Genomic DNA, 11,693 nt, shown 5'->3' on the forward strand with positions numbered 1-11,693 from the left:
GTGCTCCCAGACTGATGCTCCTAGGGGCCCTGGCAAATGAGACAAGGCTATAAACACCAGATGTAATATCTAATAAAATCAAATATCAGCAGTTTTGAAACATGGTCTTTTTTTTTTTTAAACAGAGCCAGCAGCTGATATTTTCACCTGGGCTATTGTTACTGCACTCTGAAACAAAATTGTTTTATCCTGCTTTTTTTGTGTTACATCACAGCCTTAGGAATATCTTACCAATAGCAGTATGCTATTTAAATCATTCACAGCTCAGCACATTCTTCAATATATACCTCCTTTGAAGATTAAAAAATAGATCAAATACACATAGAGGGACTGTGTATGCAAGAGATGAGTACTGAGATTGGCCATTTGCCATTGTTATTAGGAAGAAAGGCATGGCACAGTGAGAGTTTTAACAAATTACAAATGCCATGAAGGAAATAATATGGCTCTGTTTGAAAAGATCATGCTATTTACTTGATAGCTTCTGCCAAGGCAAAGTTACAGCTGTGGCCCTGCCTTGCAGATCACTTAAACAAGCTTTTCTTTATGTTACTGAGACTCTAGTCCCAAGTGCACATTTAGCATCCACAGGGTTTTTCAGTTGGTAAACAATCTTTATTACATATAATAATACATACTTGGAGCTGTCCTAGTCTTAACACAAACACAGAGGGGATAATGTGAAAACATAGTTAAATATTGTTGATTAATCATGTTTCTGATGTGTGTATAAATATATATATATATATATATATATATATATGGATATGGATATACATGTATACAAATGTATATATATATATGTGTGTGTGTGTGTATATAATCTTATAAATAAGATCCCCTTGAAAATGGAATGAAAAGACTTCTAATAAAAGTATTTGCAACAACATTTCAAAATTAATTTATGATACTTTGAACATTATTGTATAACAAATGAATGGAAGAAAAGTAAAGAATGTTATTTTAAAAATACTTTTCTAAAAGAAGTATTGCATAGATAGAAAACAATGGGATCTTAAGTCATATTTATAAAAAAAATCATGTCCAGAATAAGGGAGATGATAGTCTTACTGTATCCTGCTATGGTTATGCTACATCTCAAGTGTTATATTCCCTTCTGGGTGCCACATTTTAGGAAAGAAATTGACAGTTTGGAGAACATCCAGTTGAAGATAAGCAGGATCCTGAGGAGATAGAAAACTATGTTATATGAAAATTGGTTGAAATAAACAAAGATATTTAAGGTTTTTGGAAAAAAGACAATTTATGGGGAATATGAGGAATTCTTTCACATTTTTCCTTTCCTTTTTTTACCTGTTTTCTATCCCCTTTCAGTTCCATTTTCTTCCTTCTCTGGAAATTCTCTTCCTAACTTCTTTATTCCTAAGATTCTCAGCACTGAGCCACATAACCCACTTTACCAGAATGTTAAAAGACCTTGAAATTATGCCATGTGAAGATAAGTTGAAGGAACTGAAGAGTAAAAGCTTAAAGAGAAAATTTATGGGATTGGAAGTCATAAGTACAATCTTTAGATATTCGAAGGATTACCATATAGGAAAGGAAGTGTTGGAAATTAAAGCTTTTGGCTTGATATAAAAAGTACCTAAGAATTGAGAATTATCTAAAAGCCCTGGAAGGGTTGTTTTAGGATGAAGTTCTTCAAGGCCAGCTTTATATTTCTTACATCACACCATCTCTCATCTTTGCTAACTAACAGCTAATATTTAAAATCAGCTCTCTGTCACATGGAGCAGCTAGGTGGCCCAGCAGATAGACGAAGACTCAATTAAAATCTAGCCTCAAACACTAAGTCACTTAACCTTGTTTGCCCCCTATTTCCTCATCTCAAAAATGAGCTGGAAAAGGAAATGGCAAAGCATTCTGGTATCTTTGCAAGAAATCCCCAAAATGGGGTCACAGAGTTGGACACAACTGAATAATAACTCTGTCACGTGAAGGAAGGTAAGATAAGATGGAACACAATGCAATAAAAATAATAGACATAAAATTATCAAATCTTACAGCCTGGATGCAGGTCAGAGATCTGGAAGCATGCATTTCTTCTATCACATCTCCCAACAAGAGTTCATAATTGTTTAAAGATCTCTACTAACAAGGACTTCACTGTGTTTCAAAGTAACCCATCTTCTTTTGAGATACATTTGATTATTACAGTTTTTTTTATTACAATAAATGAAATATATTTTCCAGTAGCATCTACCCACTGTTCTGTTTTTATTTTCCAGGTCCAAGGTCCCCTCCTAGGTAACTTCAAATATCTGAAGGCCAGATCATCATCATCTTTTAGTTTCTATTGTCTAAGTCATATATGCCCAGGTCTTAATCTCCTTCACCATTCTGATGAAGCTAGAAATGTGACCAATCTCAATGCCAAGGATATGAAGAAGAAATACATCAGATAGGATGAAAGAAATTGGTATAGGAAGAAGAGAATAAAGCTGAGGAGGAAGAAACTATAGATGGAGAGGAAGATTATAAAGAGATTGTGCTTATGAGAGTTATTTGGGATGAGGATAAAGTGGCTTCTAAGAATCAGGACAACTCCTAGGTCTATATTCCAAAAAAATCATAAAAGAGAGAAAAGGACCCACATGTACAAAAATGTTAATAGCAGCTATTTTTGTGGTGGCAAAGAATTAGAAAATTAGTAGATGCCCATCAATTAGGTAATAGGTGAGAACTTTGTGATATATGAAAACAATGGAACGTTATTGTTCTATAAAAATAATGAAGGGATGATTTTAGAAAGGCCTGGAAGGATTAACATGAACTGATGTTGAACAAAACAAGCAGAATGAAGTACATAAACTTTGGATGGAAAATGCCACCTGCATCCAGAGAGAGAATTATGAAAACTGAATATAAATCAACACATGCTATGTTCACTTTTTCCCCCTTTTTCTTCTGTTTTTTTTTCCTTCTCATGACTTTTTTCTTTTGTTCTGATTTTTCTCTCCCAACATTATCCATAAGGAAATATATATATATTTAAAAATAAGGTGCATGTATAACAAAAAAATGTGGTTTTTCATGTAACTGGGGAAAATAAAAATTAATAAAAAAGAATCATGACAGAAAATAAAAATTAATAAAAAAAGAATCAGGACAGAAAACAGAGAGACTTGGCCAAGATCCTAACCCAGGTCTAATTTCTTTGTTTTATAGATAAGGAAACAGAGATCCAGAAAGACGAAATAATTTACCTAATGTCACATAAGAGTTAACAAAGCTAGGGATGACCTTAAAACAATCATTGTAAACTCAACAAATAAAATGCACTTGACCAGTCTTAGTTCTTTGATTTTGGTTTAATTTTTATAGGAAAGCATATTGGAATAATACTTATTCTTTGTGCATTGACCAAGTAGAGACTTGATATATAATACTGGATATACTATAAGACTTAATGATGCATTAATTTTATTAAACTATTTTCCCTTCTTTTTTAAATTTAAAAAATTTATGTGTTAAAGATAATGGATTTAAAGAGAGAGATATGTTTGGAAACAAAAATTATTTTTTAAAAATTAACTTTTTAAAAAATATTGCATTCATTAATTGTGGACAGATTGTTTCCTTCCCCCCCCCCCCCCCCCCCATGGATCTATTGTATAAGAAAGAATAGAATGAAATGGAGATTTTTTTTTTTTAAAAGAAGGTAACATTTTAAACTTATTTTGTAGCTAATCAAAAGTAGTCAAGTAAAAAAAAACAAATAGATCACAACTGGGCTACTTTGTATTTGTAATGGAGGTTGACTCCAAGAATGACCAGTTCTTGAAGCATGTGCAGATATTCCTTGCCTGGATGCCATCCAAATGACCACATGGAAAGTTGGGATGAGCCTACTTCTGACTATGATGACTCAGGGCTTAGTACTGTAAGACATTAGTTATCAGTTACCCAAGAAAGTGAGACAACAGATGACACAAGGCTGCTGAGCCAGAGCTGAGGCTGCATGTAAAATGGTCAATCTTTCTATCTTTTTCTGTTTCTTATCTTTCAAGCAGAAGGGCTTTATTGAGTTCTCCCTCAAAAGAAACAGTCAAGGGAAAAGTGACTGCTTGGTCTCCAACCCTGACAAATTTTGACCTTGAACATATGCCCTCTCAAGGCATGAGATTGGGCCATCTTTCTTATATAGTTGTTCTCTTTGGATTTTAAATAAATGAGTATTGCAAGATGAAATTGCCCAAGAGACTTTGAGATTTGGAGAGATACAGATCTCCCATCAAAGGGTTCAACAGTGGTTTTAACTAAAAGTTAGCTGAAAAGTGTACCAAAGATGCAGGGGCCAATTTACAGCACATGCATTAGGAGTGGGCATACAACAATAAACAAGAATGATGGGAACAGAATCCCTGGTAGCCCCCCAAGAAGTTCTGGCTATTGATTAAACAAAGGCACAGATCTTCAGAACTTAGCTGGGCTGCCTACGTGGCAGAGAATGAAATCTAAGAGGATATTGATAAATTCTCCCTGAAAGGAGAAAAGGATTCTCCATTATAAAATATTTCTTAGCCCCATGTATTCACTATACAAGTCTTACTATTTTTCTACTTTAAGTTTGTGCTTATTCTCTTTAGAGGGGGAATATATATATATATATATGTATGTATGTATATATATATATGTATGTATATATATATACATATACATATATATGGAATATAAGAGAAATACAAGGGGAAAGTTTTCCTCAGCTTGGTAGGAGAGGAAATATTTTGTTCCAATTATCGTTTCTATACCTTCTCATTAAATCTTTTTCTTTTAAAATTTTTTCCAAATTCATTTTATTTGAAGAAACAGAATAAAAAAAAAAAGAAAAACGAAAAACAGAAAAGCAATACAAAACAAAATTAAACAAAAGAAAAGAGAACATTATCATATGCCCAGCAGAACATCAAGAAGGATTCAAATTATATAACAAGAAATACCAATTTAAGAAAGTATATATATATATATATATATATATATATATATATATTAGTAGAAGAAATTATATTCATGAGTGTCTGTCTTTGCTTTACTTCCTTATAAATTATTCTTTTGTTCTCTGCTACACACTTTTTTTTACTTTATTGTTTTCCCCCCTTTTATCCCCATGCATACATAGACATCCCCCCCACATATTTCCCTTTCATCTTCCCCACCCCACAGAAGCTATACTTAAGAAAAGATATATTTATGTATACATATATAGATATTTACATATATACACACACTCACACACAATACCTCATATACACACATCTTTTCCATCCCCGCTTACTTTTTCATTAAATTCTGCTCCATAACTTACTATTACTTAACCTCCCCTCCCCCCAGGGATTCCTCCTTTGTCTTCTTCCCTCACCTTTGCTTCACCCATCCACCTATCCCTTTCCCCTTATCTCTTTATAGACACTTTGGAGGGTGCTATATCTTTTATGTTATATATGTAATATTGCCTATTGAACCAACTCCCTCTGTTTTCTAAAAGCTAATGGAGTCAGTTGTTAATAGAGCACAATAATGGAGGTTCGTAAGTTACAGTACTAAAAGGTATAACCCCTCAGGGTTACCTGTCTTTAAAATCTTAAGACTACTAGTAGTCAATTGTCCTCTGGTGACCCTCAACCTGTGAATAAGAGGCATGTCATCAAAAGGATGATATCTGTAACTTTTAAGGTAAATTACGGAGAGAAAGAAGACTTTGATCACCACAAAATCAGTGTGACAGTGTAGAAATATACAAACAAAAATCAAACCAGATTAGATTTCTGAATGACATTCACTTGTGAATCTCTTCCCAGAAGTCAAGCAAGGAACTAATTACTTGCTTCATCCCAGGAGAAGAGTCAAGTGTGGGATAGTTATCTCATCAGCTATATAGTAAGAAGTATCCTGCTCTACTTCCTCATCAGATACTTGGACTCCTGGGAATGAGAATAATCTATCTGAATACCTTTCTCAATGGAAATAAATCCATCCCATTATACCTTCCCATTCCAGAGATTCTGAATCCATAGCAGACTACATTCTCTAACTCCCATTGCCTGCTGATTTGTTCCCATTTCTTTCAACCCAATGCCATCAACATCTTACTCAAGATGAACTCATCTCTTCCTCCTGTACTCTCTGGAGTGCTTGCTCCAGATATAACAAGCTTGCTTTCTTCTTAAGCTTTTTTTTCTCACTCCTTACATATTCTTGAACTCACTAGGATCTGCCTGATGATTTGATATTTCTGACCCCTCTTTCCAACACTGGTATGCAGTACTTACATACCATGACTTACTGGGAATCAGAGTACTCCTTGCTCCTGTGTTCTGCCACCTCCAAATTCTCCCTCTATCACAATTATTCTCTTCTCTCAATAATATTTATCACCCAATAAAGATTCTGGTAGCTGTTATCTACTGATTTCCAAGACACTCTCCTTCCTTCATCCATGAATTTAGTGCCTGGCCCACAGTCTTTCTATTCTCCTTAATATTTTCCCCTCTTACCTGGAAGACTTTGAAATATGTAGTTACTCTCTCAAATACTCTAATATCCTGACTTCCAAATTTCTCAACTTACTCCTCTGACTTCCTTCAAGTCTCAGTTAAAATTTTACCTTCTGTAAGAAGCCTTTCTCAGACCTCTTTAATCTTAGTTGTTTCCCTCTGATATATATGACCCCCAATTTATCATTGATATTATGTTTATTGTTTATATATGTTATATGTTTATTGCAAGAGAGAGAGTTCTCTCCCTTCTCATTTCTATCTCCTGATTTCTCTGACTTCCTTCAAGTCTCAGTTAAAATTTTACCTTCTGTAAGAAGCCTTTCTCAGATCTCTTTAATCTTAGTTGTTTCCCTCTGATATGACCCCCAATTTATCATTGATATTATGTTTATTGTATCAAAGTCATTTGCATGTTCTGTTCTCCTTTAGGTTGTAAGCTCCTGGAGGACTAGGACTATTCCTATCTTTCTTTGTGTTCCCAGGACTTGGAACTATGACAGGTACATAGTGAACACTTAGTAAAGTTTTATCAACCTGTCTTATTGACTCTTAGTAGTTCCTAGTAGAAAAATGATCTCTTTTTATTTTTTCCAGATTGTGACTAGAATTTCAAATTGCTTTGTTATAATAAATTTCTTATTTTTTTTTGAAGGTTTTCTGGTATTTAATTAAGAGGAATGTTGATCTTTAAAAAGCACACAATGTTGATAAATTTTAGTACTTCACAGTCTGTTAGTGAAGTAGAAGACTTTGATCCAAATCTGAGTGGTATCCTGCTGTCTTATCCTTTCAAGGGTGTCTATCAAATTTTTCCTTCCACAGTGTAAAACTTGAAAGGCAAGAGAAGTCAGCACAGAGTAGCAAACAGGAAGGTCTTACAAAGGACTAAAGCAAGGACAAATTTGTACCTGATCACTAAATGCAGAAGAATAGTTGCAATTGTTCAGAACTAAGTTGATCTGCTTAGTGACAGTTTTTTTTTCTTTTGTATTATTATCTTTTGTTAACTTTGGACTTCTTCTTTAGCTCAATAAACATATTATGATTTAGGGAATAATAAGAAGGCCATGAATTTCAACAGTGCTCCTATATGAACAAGTTACAGAATCTTAGAATTGGAAAGGCCTTCAGAGACTAATCCAATATATCTGATAAGTTACAATAACTGTACTGGTCATTACCTAGCTAATAAGTGGGCATCCAGGCATTGTTAAATACCTTGTGTGAGGGAAAATCCACTACCTTATACAACATTCCATTGTTCTTTTGGCTAGTTGTAAATGCAAGGAATCATATCTTTATAAACTTTATAAAATCCAAAGCCCATTGGTAAGGAATTTTCTCCTCCTTGATGGAGATCAATACTTTGCACTGTGTGTGAGGGGCAGAGTAGAGTTATTGATCGGGAGGAAGGATAGTTCTGTTCTCTTTGGGTTTTCTTCAAGTCTCTAGGCATCAAAATTGTTTTGGACACTTCTGGCTTCTACCTTCTTTGAGGGAAGATGGAAGATTTCAACTCCATTTCAGGTTGCTGAAGGAAAAGACTTGGAATAGGCTGACAGAGAAGAGCTGGCAATCTCCATCATGTCCCTGTCTCCAGCTTCCTACACTCAAGACTTTAGAAAGCTTCTTGACTTTCTCTCTCTCTTGGTTGAGTTACCTTGATCCTAAAAGAGAGGTCCTCCCCTATATATTATAGGTATATATTCTCCTATGAAGATTTGACTTTTATTTCGCCGTCAATTTGGTTAAATGAATTTCTTTGCTATCTTCTGCTGTTCATTGTGAAACTTGTATTTGATTAGAAGGGATCATACCCTAGGTATAGGTATAGATATAGGACTTGGGGCCCTGGTCCCATTATTAACAAGTAGTGATTAGAAATTTAACTTGAAACTGAAAATCACAATTCCAACATCTAAGAAAGCAGCTAGATATAATTCTGACCTAGTACCCCCTCTCTCTATGGGGAGAGCAATGGAGCCAGGCTCCAACTTCTAGCTTCTTTTCTTGACAGAAAATAAAGTCTTTCTTCTAAGAGAGAAGGGTAAGAGGAGAAGTAGTTAGAGAAGAATATTGTGCCTCTTTTCAAGCCACACAACCTTACTACATATATGACAAGTTAAAATTTGCCACTATGAAATTTTCAACTATTATCCCCAAGTTAGTTCTCTCTTCATCATGATAGCTTTTTGATCATTCAAAGACAGCTACAGTATTCCCCCCCAAGTTTCTCCAGTAATCATTCTCAATTCCTTCAGCTGATCCACATATGGCAAAATGTTCTTTAAGGTATATTTATTTAGTTTGTGTATTATAATTAAGATTTGTTTGACTGGCTTCTGGAAAACTGGACAGAAATTCACCAGCTTGACCCCACACTGCCCTCTTCTATTAAATTCCTCATCCCCTTTGTTCACTGGTGATCTTGTCCAGCTAAATTTCATTCCTGGATTATTCTCACCATCCATTGCATTCAGTCTCACTACAGCTGAACAAAACTAGAGAAAATCATGAAACCGTGCTGAATGGATCTACTACACTTTTAGGTTATATAATCTAACTGCAGTAGGGCAATCCCTTTATATCTTCCTAACTTTTTTATTTAGCTTCAACTTTCTCTAGCTCCTTCTCCCTCTCCCCCCACCCACTCCTATCCCCACTCTCATCTTTCCACTTGAGAACTTTGCACTTGAAAAATTCAAGGCTATTTGCCAAGAACTCCTTCTTCTCTCCTTATTACCTAATTACCTTTGCCTGCTATCTTCTCATTCACCTATTTCACATGAAGAGATGTCCTTCTTGCCAAGGCAAATACCCTCTACAAATACAAGTTGTTCCACTCCAGTCCATCTTTCTAGAAGATTGTCCTATCATTCTTATTATTTTCCTTATCTTCAATCAGCCTCTTTGTCTACTGGCTACTTCCTTACTACCTACAAACATGCTCATGTCTCCCCCATCTTTAAAAAAAATCCTTATACTTTCATTCATCTTCCTTCTTTATCATTTATATATTTCCTCTCCTTTGAGGCAAAACTCTTTGAAAAGGCTATCTATATAATAGGTGTTTTTTACTTCCATTTACTACCTTCTTAACACTATGATCTGGCTTCCAGACACACACTTCAACTGAAAGTAGGCTTTCTAACATTACTATTCGTCTCTTACTTGCTAAATCTCATGGCCATTTCTCAATCCTTATCTTTCTTGACCTCTCTGCAGTTTTTAATATAGCCAATTTGTCTCTTGGTTTCTGTGGTATTGCTTTCTTTGAGTTCTCCTTCTACTTATCTTGCCACTCTTTCTCATTCTCTTTCCTCAACAAAGTTGTTAGAGCTCTTTTAGAATGAAAATATATGGTTCAAAAAATGGAAATAAAGTGGATACACATCAGTTATGATTCTATTTGTTAGAGGGAGTTAAGGAAATCATTTAAATGTAGCAAAATATTATTTTACTATAAAAATGAATATAAGGATTGAATAAGTGAATGAAAAAGCATGTATAAGGGTAGATAGAGAAAATGTTAATAATATAGTTTAAACTTGAAAATGTGCTGTGCATACTTCTCTCACCCCTAAAACTAGTTAAAAATTTATCAGAAAACCATGCCTTAAGGTCAGAGGAGGGGAGGACAAGAACTCTCTCAAGTACCCAAGAGGAGAAAGTGTTTTGAAAAAGCTTGGGAAGACTTATATGGATTTATGCAGAGTGAAGTTAACAGAACCAATAGCCCAATATAAATTATGACTACAAAAATGTGTAATGGGAGAACTGGCCAATGAGGGTCCAGTCTATATAAAGCATGTAAATTTTTTCCTATCTGATTTCAATTCTACATGTAGAAGTTTGGTGAACTACTTTTGTCAATAAGTGACTTAGGGACTAATACTATACCGAGGGTACCATAATTGGAGCTGAAGGTGCATTTTAGTGAATGGTCTTTCACTTTCTAATAGCTTTTGAGTGGGAAAGATTATTGTTAGTCACAGGTTGTAGTGCAGGTGGATTGCCCTGTTCCTGAGCACATGAAGCACATCATGCTGCACAAGAAAAATCAGATCAAAAAGGAAAAAAGATGAAAGAAAACAAAATGCAAGCAAATAACAAAAAAAGTGAAAAAACTATGTTGTGATCCACACTCAGTTCCCATAGTCCTTTCTCTAGGTGTAGATGGCTCTCTTCATCACAAGGCCATTGGAAATGGCTTGAATCACCTCCCTGTTGAAAAGAATTACCTCCATCAGAATTGATCATCATATAATCTTGCTGTTGCCACGTACAATGATTTTCTGATTCTATTCACTTTACTTAGCATCCATTCACGTAAGTCTCTTCAGGTCTCTCTAAAATCATCTTGCTGATTGTTTCTTATAGAACAATAATATTCCATTACATTCATATGCCATAACTTATTCAGCCTTTTTCCAACTGCTGGGAATCCACTCAATTTCCAGTTCCTTGCCTCTACAAAAAGGTCTGCCACAAACATTTATATACATGTGGTCCTTTCCCCTTTTTTTATGATTGCTGGATCAAAGGGTATGTGATAGCCCTTTGAGCATAATTCCATATTGCTCTCCAGAATGGTTGGATCAGTTCACAATTCCATTTGATGTTTATTCTTTTGCCTGATTGTTAGTGAATGAGTATTTGAAGACAAAATGGACCAATGTACTAAACTTATGAAAAGATTGGAGGAATTATCAGAAGTATCTTCAATGCCTGGCTTTGATAACAGAAATCACTAGAGCCAGTAGCAACTGTAGTAGCTAAGGCTGATGAGAAGTTAACTCTGAGGAGCAACTTGCGTGACCTAGTAGAAAAGTGGATTTACTTGTCAGCTGAGACACAGCTTTGAAAAGAATTAAGTCAGCTGAACAAGATGAGCAACTGACTTAATCATCTCCCCAAAGCAAACTTGGTGAGGGACCCCTCAAAGAGAAAAAAAAACAAAACCTTGGAACTAAGAGTCTTAAAATACCTGTTGGTCCCATATATTGCCTACTTGTGTGCCACAGGTTATTTATACCTAAAGTTTGAGCCTATTCCCTCTAGAGATTTTGTGTGAGTGAGCAGGAAGATCATGCTTTTGGCTTGGGGGAGAATGTTTTGTACCAACAACCTTTAACTTACACCTACTTTCCCCAAGATTTAAAACTTAGGAAATCC

Source organism: Sminthopsis crassicaudata, chromosome 2 (genome assembly GCF_048593235.1).
Source record: "Sminthopsis crassicaudata isolate SCR6 chromosome 2, ASM4859323v1, whole genome shotgun sequence".
NCBI lineage: Eukaryota > Metazoa > Chordata > Mammalia > Dasyuromorphia > Dasyuridae > Sminthopsis > Sminthopsis crassicaudata.